At 41.8% G+C, this 19,494-nt stretch overlaps 1 pseudogene across 1 annotated transcript; it reads right to left on the bottom strand.

Annotated features, from left to right (window-relative positions):
• Positions 1–4,944: 4,944 nt before the first annotated feature.
• On the bottom strand, positions 4,945–9,053 carry LOC148131693 (uncharacterized; annotated as a pseudogene). Its single transcript, XR_015747022.1, has 2 exons — positions 8,722–9,053; positions 4,945–8,594 (listed from the first exon to the last, which is right to left on the bottom strand). The product of XR_015747022.1 is annotated as an uncharacterized LOC148131693 (transcript).
• Between the last annotated feature and the right edge of the window lie 10,441 nt (positions 9,054–19,494).

Genomic DNA, 19,494 nt, shown 5'->3' with positions numbered 1-19,494 from the left:
GCATTTGGGGAAAATTGACCTCTCTACCCCCCCCCCCCTTTAAAAAAGCCCAGTCGAAATACCATCATCCATGCACCAGGTTGAAGTTAGTAAGTTCTGAAGTGCTCCGAAGGTTTACATTATATTAAAATACTTTCAGAAATCTTTACAGATAGGAGAAGTTACAAAAGTGAAAGTGGAGAGACTCAAAAGCATTTCCTTGTCTTATAATAGCCATGAAGAAAAACTGCAAATTGGAAAAGGAAGTTTGTAACGGAATAACTAGAGGAAGCAGCGTTGGCTCAACAGAATATAAACAAAAACCGTCCAAAGGACATTTTATTCCAACAACTGAAGCCTCTCTGGAGCTCAACCAATCTCCCTCTTCTGCACACCAGTCTCTCTTCCCCAAAATGCTCAAAGGCAGTTATTAGATTATACAATCTGTAAAAGAACTGAAATTTAAATTGAAAACCTTTGCCGACAGGGCTGTTCAGTCACGTGGGCAGAGGGAAACAGGGATGCATCAGAAAGGGAATCTGGGCAGGTAAGAGAGGCAGATACAGGTGCTGCATCTCTAAGGAAGCTCAGTTGGACGCCTCTGGTCTCCGTAACCCTCGAGATGCCACCGGCCTCCTCCTAGCAGGGTTCACGCCCAGCCACGATCCCTCTGAACCCAGATCCTCTTCCTCCCCTCCAGACCCTGGGAGGCGGATCCTCCCCAGCAGCCACAGGGGAACGTGGGAACGGTGGTGCCCAACACCAGGCGGCCTCACCCTGGGAGCCGGGCTGCACCAAACATTGGGCTGCGGTGAAGGAGGGGGGCGCTTGGAGGGAGGATTTTAAGGGGATCCGAGAGCCGTTCGCACAACCGAGGAGGAGAAGCAGCGGCGCAGCGGTTCTCACGGAGCAGAAAATCTTGCGAGGAAAGGTGGGGGACTCGGAAGGGGAAACTGGGGAAACCCCACCTCGCTCTCCTTCCCTCCCCCCAGGAATCCCTCCTCCCTTCCAGCACCTGGGGATTCCCCCTCCTCTTCCTCCCCCCTCCTGGTCTCCCCCTCTGGCAGCAGGCTTGCCCACCTGGCGCCCCTTCAGTGCCTCTTCCCACGAGGGAATCTCTGCAGGACTTGTTGTAAGAGATGTCGGGAGACCAGGAAGGAGGGCAAGGAGGGGTCGGGATTGGCTCCCACCCCACTTTTCCCCCTTTTCTGCCTCCTCTCGGGGCGCAAAAGCGTTTAACCCCTTCGCTGAAGCCAATAAGGGGAGGGGGCCACTAGGCCGAGGCCGACCAATGCCAATGTCTCCAGCGAGCCCGTTTGTGGATTAGCTCTCTTAAAAAGAAATCCGAAAGGCCAGGGAAGAAGGTGGAGCCTTCTCGCCGACGGTCGGAGAGCCCCAATCATTTTGATTAGGGGCTGAAACTGCCTTGGAGGGGCGGCGGAGTAAGAGGAAGCAGGAAGCCTGATTGTGGGGAGCCGCATCTCCCCCCCCCCCCTTGGTTTTTTTTCCTCCCGAAGACGACTGAAGCAGTGGTGTAAAACGGCCACCCCAAAGAAGATGAATCAGCTGGACTAAGATTTGTGCAGGAGGGAAGAAAGAGATGGATAACATCTGAACCGGGACAACTGGGCAATATAACTAAACAAAAGTACCACGGGATTAAGGTAACATAGAATTTTTAAGAAAAGAAAAGTGAGCGGCAAAATTACAAAGGGACAAAGAAAAAAAAACTTTTTTTGACAGCTACATGGGGCTTCCAACCGGGAAAGAAAGAGGCTGGAATTAAAGATTTAATAAAATTGGACTAAAATAATTTGGAAATAAACAAGTATAAAACTAAAGCTGGACTTAAGATTGTCAAAGAATAATAATAACAAAGTTTACAAATTGGAGACTGGACTGTGCTGGAATATTGAGGTTCGAAAAACCTTAAATAAAAAAATAGGGGGAAAAGGTGAAGATTGTATAATGGAGAGTGTCACCTTTTGATAAAAATTTGGTTCAAATAAAAGGGAAAGCATCCTGTTTTTGAATGAACTGGTGTGGATATAACATTACAGAAATATTGAAACAAAGTAAGAATTTTAGAAAGTGAAAGCAGAACCAGAATAAAGGAAAAAGCAAGGAAAGATTGTTTGTGGGACTGATTGACGTTTTTGGTATAAACCCTGGACTGGAATAACTGAGAACCTTAAAAAACTGAAAGAAGAAAGAAGGAAAGTAAAAGTGGTTCCTTTTTGTGGACTTTAACGATCATAAAATATAAGAATGATGATATCTCTTCGGGAATTAAAAATGGAACGCAAAAATATGAGAGAATTACTACAGGAAAGAGGCGAATCACTTTGCTCTGTGCTAGAAAAAATGGAAATGGTGATTGAAGAACAAGAAGAAAGATTTTCAGAGGAGGAGGAATCGACTCAAGGAGAAGACATTTTAAATAGACAATTAACACAAAGAAAGCTACAAAGAAGTGGGGAAAGAAGGAAGGTTAAAAAGTTGAGATTTAAGAAGGCAATTAAAAGAGGGAATACCTGTGAAGTCAGGAAAGACAGGAAGATTCAGCAGAAAAGGGGAAAGGAAGATATTAAGAAAGAGGGATATAAACTGGAATGAGAAAAGATATGGGGAAAAGAGGGGGAGGAGAAGCAGTAAGAAACAGGCATATGAAAGAAAGAAATACAGAAATAGTAAAATGTTGAAAGGAAATTGTTTCTTTACAATTAAAAGGAATACCTGTGAAGTCAGGAAAGGCAGAAAGACTCAGCAGAAAGGGGGAAAGGAAGATATTAAGAAAGAGAGGGATATAAACTGGAATGAGAAAAGATATGGGGAAAAGAGGGGGAGGAGAAGCAGTAAGAAACAGGCATGTGAAAGAAACAGAACTAGTAAAATGCTGAAATTGTTTTTTCAGAGATAATGGTTGATGAATTAAAAAGGGGATTCTGCAGGGTGACAAGGGGTAATAAAAATATTTCTGCAATTAAAAATATTTAGAAAATAGGGTAATATAGATACTGATAACTCTTATTAAAGGGGGGGAATATGCTGTGGAATTCAATTGAAAAGATGTAATGATTAATGGTTTATTGGGAATTAAGATGAGGGAATAAAGGTATATTCTAATCATTAAGGTGTCACACTCAAAATAGTAAACCTATACTTGTTCTTTTTTCTTTTTGTGTGTGTGTGTGTGTTAAAATGTGTATTTAGAATTCATTAAAAAATGTGTAATGGAAAGGGAATATGACAGACTAAAGAACCAGCTAAATTAATAAGTTTAATACAGATTATTAAAAGCAAGGAGAGACATTGGTAACTTCATTATTACTACTATTAGGCAAATATATATTATTTTTATTTTTAAAATATTAAGGATTATATTTGAAATAATTGAAATGAAATAAGATGTTTAGATTGAGATTAATGAAAGAATTTAGAATTAAACTTTATTATTATTATTAGGCAAACACATATTCTTTATCTTTATGTTTAAAAATAAATACTAAAGGATTATATTTGAAATAATTGAAATGAAACAAAAAGATGTTTCGATTGAGATTAATGAAAGAGGCTAGAATTAATGTGTTTATTTCTCTCCTTACTGAAAATTTGGAATGGAAAAGGTAATAATAGAATTAAGTATGCATATATCAATGTATAATTGCTGTCATATTTGTATGTAAAGGTGATGACCCGGAAATAGGTTGTCCACTAAAAAGAGATTTTTGTTTTTAATGTGAAAAACTGAATAAAGTTTGTTAAAAAAAGAAAAAGAAATCCGAAAGGCCCATTGAAATAAACTTTTTGCTTGCTTATTCACAATAAAGGAACCCACCCGTGGAATGGCTTGCCTCTGTGGGTGCTCCCTCAGTGGAGGTTTTGAAGAGCAGATTGGACAGCCAATGGTCCGGAATCAAATAGGGTCCCCTGCTTGGAAACTTGGTCCGGCCCAACTTTTAATGTGTAATTCTGTAATAACTTCATGAACTTTTAGGGCTCAGCATGCAGCTAATCTTCACAGCTAATCTCTCCTGCTCTTCCCTGGGTGAAAGGGGGAGCTGGAAGGTGACTTAAGAATAGGTCCTAACACGTCAGGCTGTTTGGTTCCCTCCATGGCTTAGAAGCAGAAAAATAACTACTAGAATATACAGTAGTATTGCAGAATTGGAAAGGATCTTTGAGGTCATCTAATCCAATCCCCTGCTAGAGCAGGAGACCTTATATCATTTCAGACAAGTGATTGTCCAGTGTCTTCTTAAAACCCTCCTGAGGGCTGCAGGAGGCCTTCCAGGCCCAAAACAGGACCTCCGGAGTGCGCCAGGAGACCATTCTTGACTCAGATCAAGTATTCAAAAACAGAGTCAGAGAAATATACGGCTCTCTATTTTTATAAGACAGTGTATAAAACCATGTGTGTGGAGGTGTGGTCTCATGTCACATCCACCATGGCCATATCCACTGCCCGCCACCCCATGGCTGTCCGAGGTCAAACAACCCTAATGCAGCCCTGAATGAAATGAAACCCCTGCTCTAGAAGTTGTGGGTGCTCCCTCAGTGGAGGTTTTTAAGAGTAGATTGGACAGCCAATTGTCTGGAACGGTACAGGGCGCGTGTCGCTCCAGAGCTGAATGTGGGTCTTTCATCTTTCTGTTGCGGGTCCCTGTCGCGGCAGTGGGATGAAAGAGCTGTCACCCTGTCATGGCAGTGGGATGAAAGAGCTGTCACCCTGTCGCAGCGGTGGCAGTGGCCAGAGCCTTAGTGCAGAAGCGAAGCACTCCTGCACTTGCCTTTGTGGGTCTTCATCGCGAACATTTGCTGCTGCCACTTTTCGCGCCTTATGCAGCAGTGAAATTTATCACGCTTCACAATGGGGGGTGGCGGGGTCCCCTTTTCCTGGAGCCCATTACAATGCGGAGCCGCAATGCGGAATTCAATAATCAATATAAAAAAGACCACCTGAAAGCCTTTTTGAAGAATTCCATATTTGTGCAAAAAGAAATATCCAGAAAGTTCTGCAGATCACCAGAAACATGTCATTACCTTTTATCATGACTGTGAGTCCTCTGGTGTGTCACCAGGCTGGAATTCTGACTGAAACTTTTTCCACTCTGGACCAGGGGTCTTTAAAATTGACAGTTTTAAGACTTCTGGACTTCAACTCCCAGAATTCCTCTTCCAGTCATGTTAGCTCAGGAATTCTGGGAGTTGAAGTCTACAAGTATTAAACTTGCCAAGTTTGAAGACCGTTGCTCTGAGGACTCATACGGTTTCTCTGATATGTTAAAAGGTTGGAATTTTGACTGAAACTTTTCCCACAATCTCGACATTTCTACCATTTGTCTTGGGAATGTGTCATTAGTCCGGAATTTTGATTAAAACTTCTGCCACAATCTGGACACTCATAAAATTTGTACATGTGAGTTCTCTGGTTTGGCATCAGGTGGGAATTCCTACTGAAATGTTTCCCACACTTTGGGCACTCATATGGATTCTCCCCTATGTGGGTCTTCTAGTGTGTCACCAGGTGGGAATTCTGATTGAAACTTTTCCCAAAGTCTGGACATTCATGCGGCTTGTCTCCTGTGTGAGTCCTCTGGTGCTTCACAAGGTTGGAATTATCACTGAATCTTTCCTACACTCTGGAATTACAAAAGGTTTCTCTAGTGTGTGAGTCTTCTGATGTTGCACAAGGCTGGAATTCTGATTGAAACTTTTCCCACATTCTGGACACTCATACGGCTTGTCTCCTGTGTGAGTCCTCTGGTGCTTCACAAGGTTGGAATTATCACTGAATCTTTCCTACACTCTGGACATTCAAAAGGTTTCTCTCCTGTGTGAGTCTTCTGGTGTTACATAAGGCTGGAATTCTGACTGAAACTTTTCCCACAACGTGGACACTCATAAGGTTTCTCTCATGTGAGTCCTCTGGTGTGACACCAGCTGGAAATTCCGGCTGAAACATTTCCCACAATCTGGACATACATATGGTTTTTCTCCTGTGTGAATCCTCTGGTGCATCAGGAGGTTAGAATTCTGAACAAAACTTTTCCCACAATCTGGACACTCATATGGTTTGTCTCCTGTGTGAATCCTCTGGTGTTTCAAAAGGTTGGAATTATGACTGAAACATTTCCCACATTCTGGACATTCATACGGTTTGTCTCCTGTGTGAGTCCTCTGGTGTGTAGCAAGGCTGGAATTCCGACGGAAACATTTCCCACACTCTGGACATTGATACGGTTTGTCTCCTGTGTGAATCCTCTGGTGTGTCACAAGGTTGGAATTCTCACTGAACCTTTTCCCACATTCTGGACATTCATACGGTTTGTCTCGTGTGAATCCTCTGGTGTGTCACAAGGTTGTAATTCCGACTGAAACTTTTCCCACACTCTGGACACTCATATGATTTCTCTCCTGTGTGATTCCTCTGGTGTTGAACAAGTTTGAAATTATGAGTGAAACCTTTCTCACATTCTGGACACTTATACGGTTTGTCTCCTGTGTGAGTCTTCTGGTGTTTTATCACACTATAAATATAACTGAAGCGTTTCTCATATTCTGGACATTCATAATGGTTTTTCCCCAATGTGAGTCCTCTGGTGTGTCACAAGGCTGGAATTATGACTGAACCTTTTCCCACACTCTAGACACTCATAAAGTTTCTCTCCTCTGTGAGTCCTCTGGTGTTTCAAAAGGCTGGAATTCTGACTGAAGCTTTTCCCACAATCTGGACACTCATGCGGCCTGTCTCCTGTGTGAATCCTCCGGTGCATCAGGAGGTTAGAATTCTGACTGAAACATTTTCCACATTCTGGACATTCATATGGCTTGTCTCCAGTGTGAGTAGTCTGGTGTGTCACAAGGTTGGAATTCTGACTGAAACTTTTCCCACAATCTGGACACTCATACGGTTTGTCTCCTGTGTGAGTCCTCTGGTGTGTCACCAGGTTGAAATTCCAACTGAAACATTTCCCACAATCTGGACATATATATGGTTTTTCTCCAGTGTGAGTAGTCTGGTGTTTCACAAGGTTGGAATTCTGACTGAAATTTTTCCCACAATCTGGACATTGATACGGTTTGTCTCCTGTGTGAATCCTCTGGTGTGTCACAAGGTTGGAATTCTGAGTGAAGCTTTTCCCACAATCTGGACACTTATAGGGTTTGTCTCCTGTGTGAATCCTCTGGTGGATAACCAACTGGGAATTCTCACTGAACCCTTTCCCACATTCTGGACATTCATACGGTTTGTCTCCTGTGTGAATCCTCTGGTGTGTCACAAGGTTGGAATTCCGACTGAAACTTTTCCCACAAACTGGACAATCATACGGTTTGTCTCCTGTGTGAGTCCTCCGATGCATCAGGAGGTTAGAATTCTGACTGAAACATTTTCCACATTCTGGACATTCATATGGCTTGTCTCCAGTGTGAGTAGTCTGGTGTTTCACAAGGTTGCAATTCTGACTGAAACTTTTCCCACAATCTGGACACTCATACGGTTTGTCTCCTGTGTGAGTCCTCTGGTGTTTCAAAAGGTAGGACTTCCGACTGAAACATTTCTTACAATCTGGACATATATATGGTTTTTCTCCTGTGTGAATCCTCTGGTGCATCAGGAAGTTATAATTCTGACCAAAACTTTTCCCACAATCTGGACACTCATACGGTTTGTCGCCTGTGTGAATCCTCTGGTGTTTCAAAAGGTTGGAATTATCACTGAAACATTTCCCACATTCTGGACATTCATATATCTTTTCTCCTGTGTGAGTCGTCTGATGTCTCACCAGGTCAGAATTCCGAGAGAAATCTTTCCCACAATCAGGACACTCATATGGTTTCTCTCCAGTGTGAGTCCTCTGGTGTACTTCCAACTCGCAATTCCAATTGAAACCTTTCCCACAATCTGGACACTCATATGGTTTTTCTCCTGTGTGAATCCTCTGGTGTATAATGAGACTGGAATTCCGTCTGAAACTTTTCCCACACTCAGGACATTCATACGGTTTGTCCTGGGAATGAGTCCTCTCGTTTCTCATTAGGTCAGAATTCTGACTGAAACTTTTGCCTCAATCTGGACAGTAATACATTTTGTACTGTGTGAGTTCTCTGGTGGGTCATCAGGTGGGTATTCTGATTGAAACTTTTGCCACAGTCAGGACAATCATATAATTTCTCTCCAGTGTGAGTCTTCTGATGTGTCACCAGGTTGGTGATATTCTTGAGGTCATATATATGTGTGATCATTTGTTTACTGGTGCTTTATTTCAACCTGTTTTTTTCCTCACAGGGCCAAGCCTCCATCACAGTCTGCCCTATGTGGCCATCCAATAGACCCTTTTCTCCCTGCTGACTTTCAGAGATACCCCTCTTTTTCTGAATGAAATACAATCTCCCTTGATCTTTCATGTAGCGTATTCTTGAGTTTCTCACACTCTACTTTTTCTAGCTTGAATTTTCTCTCCTTGTGTCTCAACTGCTGGGAAAGGAGAAGAATTTTCTAGTTTTCTGAAGGAAGTGGAAAATATTTTGATTTCTTGCTGGCTTTGTTTTTTTTCCCAGTGTTGCTTATTATTCTCAAGTTTCCAGAGTGCTCTTATTGCCATCCTCTTTGTCTGTAAGATTCAAAGAAACATGTAACTTTAATTCTTTATAAAATAGTTGCTGAAGTTGTGAAAAAAAGAAAAAAGTATACATTACAATAAATAAGCAAACATGCCACAATAAGGAATAACCTCTTACATTAGTTATGATTCATTTGACACATTTTTGTCCAGGTTCAAATATGCATTCCGTCATGAAATTCTCTTTTTCACTTTGGTAATTCACAAATTCTTAGCAGTGCAAAGCCTTATCATGAACTATATCTGGAAATGCTGGGGATACATTGTACAGATGTAAATATATGCATACAAAGAGAAATACAGACATACATGCCTATCTTTATGTATGTAGAAAATGCATGTGTTTTAGCCTGAAAATTATCCCAAAATGATCCCAGTTGAACCTTCTGAGCTAATTGTAGAGATTGTGGGTTTTTACCTGATGAAATGATACCTAAACCCTCTGCAAGATTTCATGTACAGTTTTGCCCATAGAAGTCCTCAGCTCCAAGTAAGGGCAGAATATGTTTTTCACAACCACTCTGGTGACATCCTAATTGAAGTAGTGCTCACTGACTGACTGCAATTGGGACTAAAATCTGTGTTAGTAAGCAGCCCAATCTTTAAGCATTATGTCATATGACAATGCCAACTTACATACCATGCTTGTCGGCTTTACAGAAAGGGAATGCTGTGAAAGCGAAGGTGGAAAGACACAGAGAAATTCTGTGCCTTAAATAGACAGAATTTTGAAAAAACCTGAAAATTGGAAAGGGAAGATGGTAATGGAATAACTAGAGGAAGCAGGACTGGGTTGATAGAATATAAATTAAAAACTCTCCACAGGGCATTTTATTCCAACAACTGAAACCTCTTTGGAGCTCAACCAACCTGCCTCTTGTGCACATCAGTCTCCCTTCCTCAAAATGCTCTGCAGGCATTTTGGGCAAGACATCCCAAGCCTTAACCTTTCACTTAACCTGAAATGTTTTATTTTTCTCAATACAGTGCATTCAGAAAGTATTCAGGCCCCCTTTACAGTTGTCAATTTTGTTATGCTGCAGCTTGATTCTACAGTTGTTTAACTTCATTTTCCCCCTCCTTAATCTACATAGTCTGTAAATTTAGTAAAAAGAAAAAAAACTGAAATATCACATTGGCATAAATATTTAGACCCTTTGCAACAGCACTTGAAATTTAGTTCATGTACCTCCTATTTCCCTTGATTGTTGATGACATGGTTCCACACCTTGATTGGAGTCTACCTGTGGTAAATTAACTTGATTGAACATGATTTGTAAATTCCCCTCTCCACAGAAGGCCTCATAGCTGACAATGCATACTGTAGCAGAACAGTAGCTGTGAGGTTAAAGGAACTGCCTGCAGAGTTCAGAGACAGCATTATTGCAAGGCACAGGTCTGGGGAAGGCTACAGTAAAATTTCTGCTGCACTGAAGTTTCCTAAGGGACAAGTGGCCTCCATAATTTTCCAAGAGCTGGTCGCCTGGTCAAACTGAGCAATTGAGGTAGAAGGGCCTAAGATGGTCACTCTGACTGAGCCTCAGAGATCCTGTGTGGAGATGGGACGGAGTTCCAGAAGGACAACCATCATTGCAGCCCTCCACCCTTCTGAGCATTATGGCAGAGTGACTAGACAGAAGCCTCTCCTCAGTGCACAACACATAGAAGCCTGTTTGGAGTTTGCAAAAAAGCACCGGAAGAACTCTGTGAGGAACAAGATTCTCCGGTCTGATGAAATGAACCTGTCACTTCTAAATGTTATGTGTGGAGAAACCCAGGCATTGCTCATCACCTGCCCAATGTCATCCCAACAGCAAAGCATGGTGGTGGCAGCATCACGCTGTGGGTGTGCTTCTCAGCTGCAGGGACTGGGAGATTGGTCAGAGTTGAGGGAAAGCTGAATGGAGCAAAGCACAGGGAGATCCTCAATGAAAACCTGTTCCACAGCGCTCAGGACAGCCAAGACAGCTTGCAGTGGCTTAAAGACAACTCTGTGAATGTCCTAGAGGGGCCCAGCCAGAGCTCTGACCTGAACCTTATTGAATCTCTCTGCAGGAATCCGAAAATGGCTCTCCACCAATGGTCGCAGCCAACCTGAGGGATCTTGAGAGGATTTGCAAGGAAGATCGGCAAAAAATCCCCTGATCCAGGTGCAGAAAGCTTATCCCCTCATACCCCAAAAGACACGGGGCTGCAATTGCTGAGTGAAAGATCTGAATATTTATGCCAATACGGTTTTTCAGGTTTTTTTAAAAAAATTTAAGACAATTGCAGACATTTTCTAAAATTTTGTATTCTCATGTACAGGAATGAGGAAAAATGAATGTCAACAAGTGTAAAATCAGAAAAATCTCGGGCTGCAGTTTTAAATCGTGCAGCAAAAGGATAAGAACGTTTGGGGAGAGAAGGACTTTGCAGCAGCAGCAGCAGCCTGCATGTTTCATTCCTGTCCCTTCGCTGCTTCCAGGCCGTGGAGAAACCCAAAGGGCCCGACTTGCTCCCGGCTTCTCCTCCGACCTGCCCTCCACTCACCTCCCAGGAGCCGCTTCGACCCTCCAAGCAGCACAAGAGGCTCCGCCAACGCCATCACCCTCCCCTGGTTGAGCCGGAAGAGGAACTTCCTCTATCATCCTCCTCCACATCCTCTCTAGCAATCTAATACTCTATCGTTTCAATTCGTTCCAGCTCGGCCTCTCTCCCTTCCGGTGTAATGTCAATATTAGGGATGCCGCTGCTGTGCTCTCATTCTCCGCATTCTCGGAGCGAGTGTTGCTTCTTTGTAGAGCGCCATCTAGCGACATAAAGTAGGGATGCCCTCATTGTCACTCCAACTGAGATAGAGGCTTCTTTTGCAGGCAAGCAAAACATCCGTGGGGAGAACACAATGCATCATCAGGCAGGGACAAAGCGCACCTCCCTTGAGGATCAGTGAAGAGTATTCCAGCCAGTTCTTTCTCTTGGGGGGGTGGGGCAGGATAACTCCCCAAAACTATATTTGCAACTGAGGGAAGCTTGAAGAGTGATGCCTTCCCCTACTCACCTTCACAAGATTAGGCAGGTGCTGCATCATAAAAGTTCATGAAGGTCTTGTTTGTGTGTGCAGCCTTAAACAACTGCCAGCTTCATCCCATTGATAAAAGAATGAAATACAGGACAAAACCTTGATGTGCCCACCCACTTTGCTTCCAACCTCATCTAGATAGGAGATATTTTTCCCTCTGCATTCTTGCAGCTGGAACTGCCCGGATTTCCCTCAGTAAGCAACGTGATTTAACATCTACATGAAATCTCTAGGAGAGGCCATTCATCCTTTCATATCCAATTCTATGCAGGTAGTCTTTGATTTACACCACTTCATTTAGTCACCAGGGGTTGGGGATCCCTGATCTAGACAGCGATTTATCCTTTCAAAGCACTTGGGGAAAATTGATCTCCCCCTGCCCTTTAAAAAAGCCCAGTCAAAACACTATCATCCATGCACCAGGTTGAAGTTAATAAGTTCTGAAGCGCTCCAAGGTTTACATTATATTAAAATACTTTACAGAAAACTTTACAGAAAGGAGAAGTTATCAAAGGGAAAGTGGAAAGACTCAAAAGAAATTCTGTGCCTTAATAGCCATGAAGAAAAACTAAATTGGAAAAGGAAGTTTGTAACGGAATAACTAGAGGGAAGCAGCATTGGCTCAAAAGAATGTAAACAAAAACTGTCCAAAGGACATTTTATTCCAACAACTGAAGCCTCTCTGGAGCTCAACCAATCTCCCTCTTCTGCACACCAATCTCTCTTCCCCAAAATGCTCAAAGGCAGTTATTAGAGCTCACAGACTGTCCTTTGACCTGAGAATCTTTTCTCTTTCTAATTATTTCACAGAAGCCTCTTGATCTCTTTGCAAAGCTGTTCGTAAAAACAGCGGAGAGCTTCTTTTTCAGAATAGATTATACAATCCGTAAAAGAACTGAAATTTAAATGCTCTAGAGCCGTGGGTTGCCGACACCCAGCCTACAGGAAAGGCTTTGTTTGCTATACTTTAAATTCTAATAAACCTCTGGCTCCTAAGTGAGATGCTTTATGGTGTGCTCTCTATTCAATTGTTACTAAGTGCAGCTATGCTTGATATTTAGGTTTTTGTCAGCCCTTGAATCACCTTTAATGAAACTTTACAGGGCTGCTATAGTAGAGGATGGGTGAACTGTGGGAAAGGGAGAGTAGCAAGAGTGTATAGTCGAAACAACATAACTTCACATGAGATGGTCATGCTGCTGTCACCTAGACTGTCTGAAGTTTGGCAGCAGCTGAGGCTGGAGATTGATTGGCCCTGTGATGTATGTGTCACTGGACAGAGCAGAGTGTGAGTTTTAGTGTGGGTGTGGGAAAAACACAGGAATTCAGATTCAGATTTTCCCCAGTTGTGGCAACATGATCTAATAAATTATTACTTAACTTGGGGGTTGAAAACCTGCAGCTCCAGAGCCGCATGAGGCTCCTTGGGCCCTCCTATGGCTCCGTCAGATGATTCCACCACTGGCTGGCCCCGCCCCTCACCCTCCCCTTGCAATCATTCCTCGCTTGAGAAGGGCGATGGGGGCAGATGGATACTTGCTCTGTATTCCAGGGTAGGAGTGAAGCGCCCCTCTACTTGCCTCTTTTCCTCGCCCTTGGTGCTGCGCGCACCTTGGCCGCTTGGGGAGACGCGGGACTTTTCTCCGCCCCGAGACACTGACTGGGCCGGCTGCAGCTGATGCTCCGTGTCGTAATGGACTCCAGGAGGAAGAGGAGGGGATGCTTTCACTCCCATTGTGAAGCAGCGAGCAGGCCATGGATGTGGCAAGAGCAGCGGCATCAGCCAGCCCAGCCAGTGTCCCAGTTGCGTGTCTCCCCATATTCCTCCAGCCCAGCTGAGCCTTACCATCCCACCAGCACTGAGGAAAGATTGTGGGGCAGGGAAGGCGACAGGAGGACTGCAAAGAACAGAGGGGCAAAGAATGGGGGCTGGGGGGAAAAGTGCCCTGTCAAGCACCAGGGAAATCAGAAGATCCAGATTGTTCAAATGGGTATAAAGATTAAAGCAATTTGGAAGTAGATAAGAATCAAAAGAAATTCAAGGTGGGCTGGAAGTGGGATCTCTTGTGGGCATGAAGCAGTGGTGGCATTCAAAAACTTTTACTACTGGTTCTTTGGGCACAGCTTGGTGGGCGTGGCCATGTGACTGGGTGGGTATGGCCTTTTTTTTGCAGCCCTCACCCGTTTTTGGGAGCTTCCTAGCCTCAGAGACGCCTTGGGGGGGGGGTTTGCTCCCCCAAGGCTCCTCTGGGGCTCAGGAAAAGGAATAGAGCATGGGAGGGGCATGCAGCACCCCTCCAAGCTCCGTTTTGGGAGCTTCCTAGCCTCAGGGAAGTCTCTGGGGGGCGTTTTTGCTCCCCCAAGGCTCCTCTGGCGCTCTGGAAGGCAAAAAATGGAGGGGGTGCTGTTAGGTATAACATTGATACCAAATATGGTTTGGGTGAATAAATATATAAAACTTAGATATCATGGTTTAAGTGCTTATCACTTTAAGCACAATGCTGCAGGCAATTAGCCGATTAAGGGTGCGGTTAGAAGTTACAATATAAGGAAGCATTAGAAGCTGGAAAGCTTACTGCGACTAACTGTGTCTTACTGCGACTAACTGTGTCTTACTGTGACTGTAACTGTGCCTGTGACTGAAATATTCCTGTCTGCTACTGTTTGCTGATTTACTGCGTAATTCTACTGTTCTACTGTTTGAACTTCTTGCTGAATATCCAGCGTTTGTTCCTCTGGAGAGAGGCACCGGAGGAGGAGAAGATATCTTTATCAGCTGATAAAGATATTGTAAGGACTCTTAACTTGGACTGTAATAGTGAGTCTTACTGGATGGAAATATAGTGAATGACTATTGGACTGAATGACAATGTTTTAAACTCTAAATGGATTAAAAACTATTTAAACTACAAACAGTGTTTGTGTTCAGTGTGTGTATACTCTGGGGCCCTTCCACTCTCGCTTGGTTGCCTGGCTTGACTACTGCTGCAATACTCTGCTAGGGTTAATCCCCAAACACTAACATTGGTTATGGCCCAGCAGCATAGTCTAACTAACCAGGATATAGCAGAGAGAGTTGGTGTGAGTTGCACATTACTGTAAAAACAAACTGTTTTAATTAGTTTAAAATAGTCAAAATATCTGAAGAGCAATGGCACAAGTAAATTTGTCACAACTGTCCATGATATCCAGGCTGGATGGAACAAACTATGTTTCATGGTCAATGAAATGTAGTTTACTTCTACGCAGAGAAGGTTTGTGGGACATTATAGCAAACCCACCAGATGTGAGTAGCTGGGATCCTGCTGATGATGATGATAACGAAAAGTTACAAGACTTTAAACTGAAGAATGAGCAGGCTTTATGCATCATAGGACTGACTCTCTGTGATCAGCAGCTTGTCCATATTCGTGGAGAAGAAAATGCTGCAACTGCTGGGAGAACCTCAGGAAGATTTATGTTCGGGACAGTGTAGGAGCACATATAAATCTTACACGGAAGCTTTTTCGAACGCATCTTCAGAGGAATGGAGATATGTTAGTTCATTTAAACTGTATGAAGAGCATTTTTCAAGAATTGCAAGAAAAAGAGCTTATATTTAATGAACTGCAACAAGTCTACATCATATTATCTTCATTAGATCAAAGCTATGATGACTATGTGACTTCGTTAGAGGTATTGCCAAAAGATAGCCTCTCATTAACCGAGATTACAGGCAGGCTATTAGAAGAAGCCAGAAGAAGGCGTGAGCGTGACGAGTTGAGAGAAGATAAGAAAGAAGAGAAATTATCTTCAAAGCTTGAAAGAAACCAGCAAAGCAAATTAAAGCACCTGGAAGAAGAGAATTTATCTTCAACAGCATACACAATTAAAAAGTGTTTTAATTGTGGAGGCAGAGGACATTTGGCAAGATTCTGCAAAAAGAGAAAAAGCCAGAATGTAAAAAGCCAAAGAAAGCATTTGAACTAGCCACGTTTAGCAACTCTGATGTGAAGAATGATATATGGGTGGTTGACAGTGGCGCATCCCACTGCATCACAAGAGATAAGACAAAATTTATAAAAATGTCTACAAGTTCTCAACATATATCACTTGCAACGGCTGGAATCTTAACGCGAAGGTCAAGGTTTTGCACATTGTCCGTGCATAAACCAGGATATAAAAATGTTGTATGTACCGCAACTAAAGTTTAATTTGCTTTCAGTAAGGGTATTAGATAAATTAGGTTATGTAATTACTTTTAAAGATAATAATTGCATAATTGAAAAAGATAACAAAAGGGTAACTGCAGCTTTAAATGGAACATTATATGTCTTAGATAATAGTAAGAAAAGGGAGGCACAAACTGTATTTCATAATATAAAGCCTCATAATGAATGTATCCATTTATTGCATAGGCGTTTTGGGGCATGTAAATTTTAAAATGCTAAAACGTACAGTTGAGTTATCTGAAGGAATAAGGTTAAAACCTTGTGATAAATATTTGCGTTGTAATGTTTGCTGTGAAGATAAGAGCAAAGTATTGCCTGCAAATAGGCTAAATGGTTTCAAAACAAAAGAACCTTTAGAAGTGGTATTTGCAGACATCATAGGTCCAAAGAAACCCAGTATGGGGGTGCTAGATATATACTGAGCATTATGGACCATTATTCAGATATGGGTTTTGCTATTTAATGAAAAGCAAAACTGAAACATATCAACATTTTTTCAATTGGCTTAGGTTTGCTGAAAGAAAGTCTAAACGACAACTGATAACCCTGGTGACAGATAATGGTACGGAATTTATTAATAACAAATTCCAGAACAGACTTAAGATAGCTGGAATAGAGCATAAGAAGTCTGCTCCATACAGGCCAGAACATAATGCTTTTATTGAAAGAAGAGGCCAAACACTACAGGCAATGGTTAGAACAATGTTAAATGATTCTGGGTTACCTGATTCTTTGTGGGGGAGGCTACAATGTGTGCTAATAACATATTGAACAACGTTGTTAATACAACAACAGGTGAAATACCATTCACCAGGTGGCATGGCAGGAAACCTGACCTAAGTTACCTGCACACATTTGGTGCACCAGCATGGGTGCATATTCCTGCACAACTCAGAAAAAAGGGCAACATAGAGCTAAAAGATTTTTCTTCGTTGGTTATCAGGCAAACCATAGGGCATATAGATTTTGGGAGAAAGGCACATCTAAAGTGTTATGTAGTGCTAGTGCCCAATTTCTAGAACATGAAGGATGGGAGAAATTAGAACAGGATGCCAATAAAGATGTAATTATTGAATCCTATAGAAATCCCATTAGTTATCCCTGTAACTTTAAAAATAAAGTAAAGAGACAAATACAGGATGAAATAGTGCCCATAAAGGAAGAAACAGATTCAATAGCTGAACAGGATGAGGAAGATGAACAGGTAATAGTTCAACAAAGTCCTCCTGTAAGCCCTGTAATTCCCAGAAGAACTACACGTATCTAGACCGCCTGATAGGTACCAGGCTAACACAGTGTGCCAGATTAATCAAGTTCCTAATTCTGTAGAAGAAATTAAAAAGTATCCTACTAAGGAAAAAGAAAGATGGTATGCAGCAATGAATAAGGAACTGAATTCATTAAGAGATATGAAAGTGTATGAAAATGCCAAATTACCTGTAGGAAAGAAATCCATTGGCTGCAAATGGATATTTAAGGTAAAAATAGATAAAGATGGTAATTTAATCCATAAGGCAAGGTTAGTAGCCCAAGGTTTTAGGCAGAATGCCAATGACTACGATGAGGTGTTTGCACCTAGTCTTAAGGCAGCAACCTTGAGGGCAGCTTTAGTGTGGGCAGCTAGTAAAAACTATATAGTTAACCATCTAGATGTGGAAACTGCTTACTTGCACGCCCATTAAAACATACTATTTATATGAAAAAACCTGTTGGTATTAAAAGTGAAAATAAGGATAATAATGATTGTTGGTTGTTAAAGAAAAGCCTCTATGGTCTTAAACAATCAGGCTATGAATGGAACCAGTATATTGTAAAGGAACTAAACAATATAGGATTTAAAGCTGGTTTAGCCGATCCATGTCTGTTTAAGAGGGAGACAAATGGGAAAGTATCATTATTATTACTATTCACAGATGACATTGCATTGATTACTGAAACTAATGATGAAGCAAATAAAATAATAGCATCATTAGGAAAGAGAATAAAGATCAAGCAATTAGGGGAGATAAAGAAGTATCTCGGTTTGAATATAAAGAAAACACAGAAAGGTTTTAAGATATCTCAGGAAGATAAGATAAGCAAATTGCTAAAAGATTACAAGATGGAGCTTTGTAAGCCGGCTAAGACTCCAATGAGTCAGGAGTTTAGCAACACTGATGAACAAAGCCCGGAGTTTGATAAGGTGATTTATCAATCTTTAATTGGTAGTTTGACTTATATTAGTAATTGGTCTAGACCAGATATATCGTACTGCGTGAATCAGTTGGCTAGATTCAATTCTGCACCGTGTGAAAGACACTGGATTGCAGCTAAGAGGATATTAAGATATCTTAAAAAGACAATGAATTATTCATTGTATTTAGAACCAAAGGGTGATTTAATTCTGAGTGCTTATGCAGATGCTAGCTTTGCATCAGAAAGAGACACTAGAAAGTCGACTTCAGGAACAGCCATAATGCTGGGTAAGACATTAATAGGCTGGAAGTCAATAAGACAACAGCATATAAGTTTGTCTACTATGGAGGCAGAATTCTCCTGTTTATCACTGTTATGTACAGAATTAATAATGTATAAACAAATGTTAATTGATATAGGTATAACTGTAGATTATCCTATAATTATACATGAAGATAATCAGGCAGCAATTCAAATGGCCACAAATATTGGAGTAAAAACAAGGAGCAAGCATACAGATCTAAGATACCTAAACGTGAGACAATCTGTAAGAAGTAAGATGATTCAGCTAGAGTACTGTATGTCGGAGGACAATTTAGCTGATAATTTTACTAAAGCCCAAGGTGCCAGTAAGCACCAGGAGAGTTGTGAAAATATGGGATTAGATTGTAAGGTATTATATATTTATTTCACCCAAAAGGGGAGTATGTTAGGTATAACATTGATACCAAATATGGTTTGGGTGAATAAATATATAAAACTTAGATATCATGGTTTAAGTGCTTATCACTTTAAGCACAATGCTGCAGGCAATTAGCCGATTAAGGGTGCGGTTAGAAGTTACAATATAAGGAAGCATTAGAAGCTGGAAAGCTTACTGCGACTAACTGTGTCTTACTGCGACTAACTGTGTCTTACTGTGACTGTAACTGTGCCTGTGACTGAAATATTCCTGTCTGCTACTGTTTGCTGATTTACTGCGTAATTCTACTGTTCTACTGTTTGAACTTCTTGCTGAATATCCAGCGTTTGTTCCTCTGGAGAGAGGCACCGGAGGAGGAGAAGATATCTTTATCAGCTGATAAAGATATTGTAAGGACTCTTAACTTGGACTGTAATAGTGAGTCTTACTGGATGGAAATATAGTGAATGACTATTGGACTGAATGACAATGTTTTAAACTCTAAATGGATTAAAAACTATTTAAACTACAAACAGTGTTTGTGTTCAGTGTGTGTATACTCTGGGGCCCTTCCACTCTCGTTTGGTTGCCTGGCTTGACTACTGCTGCAATACTCTGCTAGGGGTTAATCCCCAAACACTAACAGGTGCTGAGCTCCTCCCTCCATTTTTTGCCTTCCTGGGCCTCAGCAAGGGGAATCCCAGCACAGCTGATCTTATCTACAGCTGATTATTGGGAGGGAAAAAAAAAAAGACATTAGGC

The sequence above is a fragment of the Notechis scutatus genome, chromosome 2 (genome assembly GCF_049901735.1).
Source record: "Notechis scutatus isolate UNSWTSFEM ecotype Mainland chromosome 2, rNotScu1.2, whole genome shotgun sequence".
Lineage (NCBI taxonomy): Eukaryota > Metazoa > Chordata > Lepidosauria > Squamata > Elapidae > Notechis > Notechis scutatus.
The sequence above is the reverse complement of the archived record's forward strand: the minus strand, read 5'-3'. Positions and strand labels throughout refer to the sequence as shown.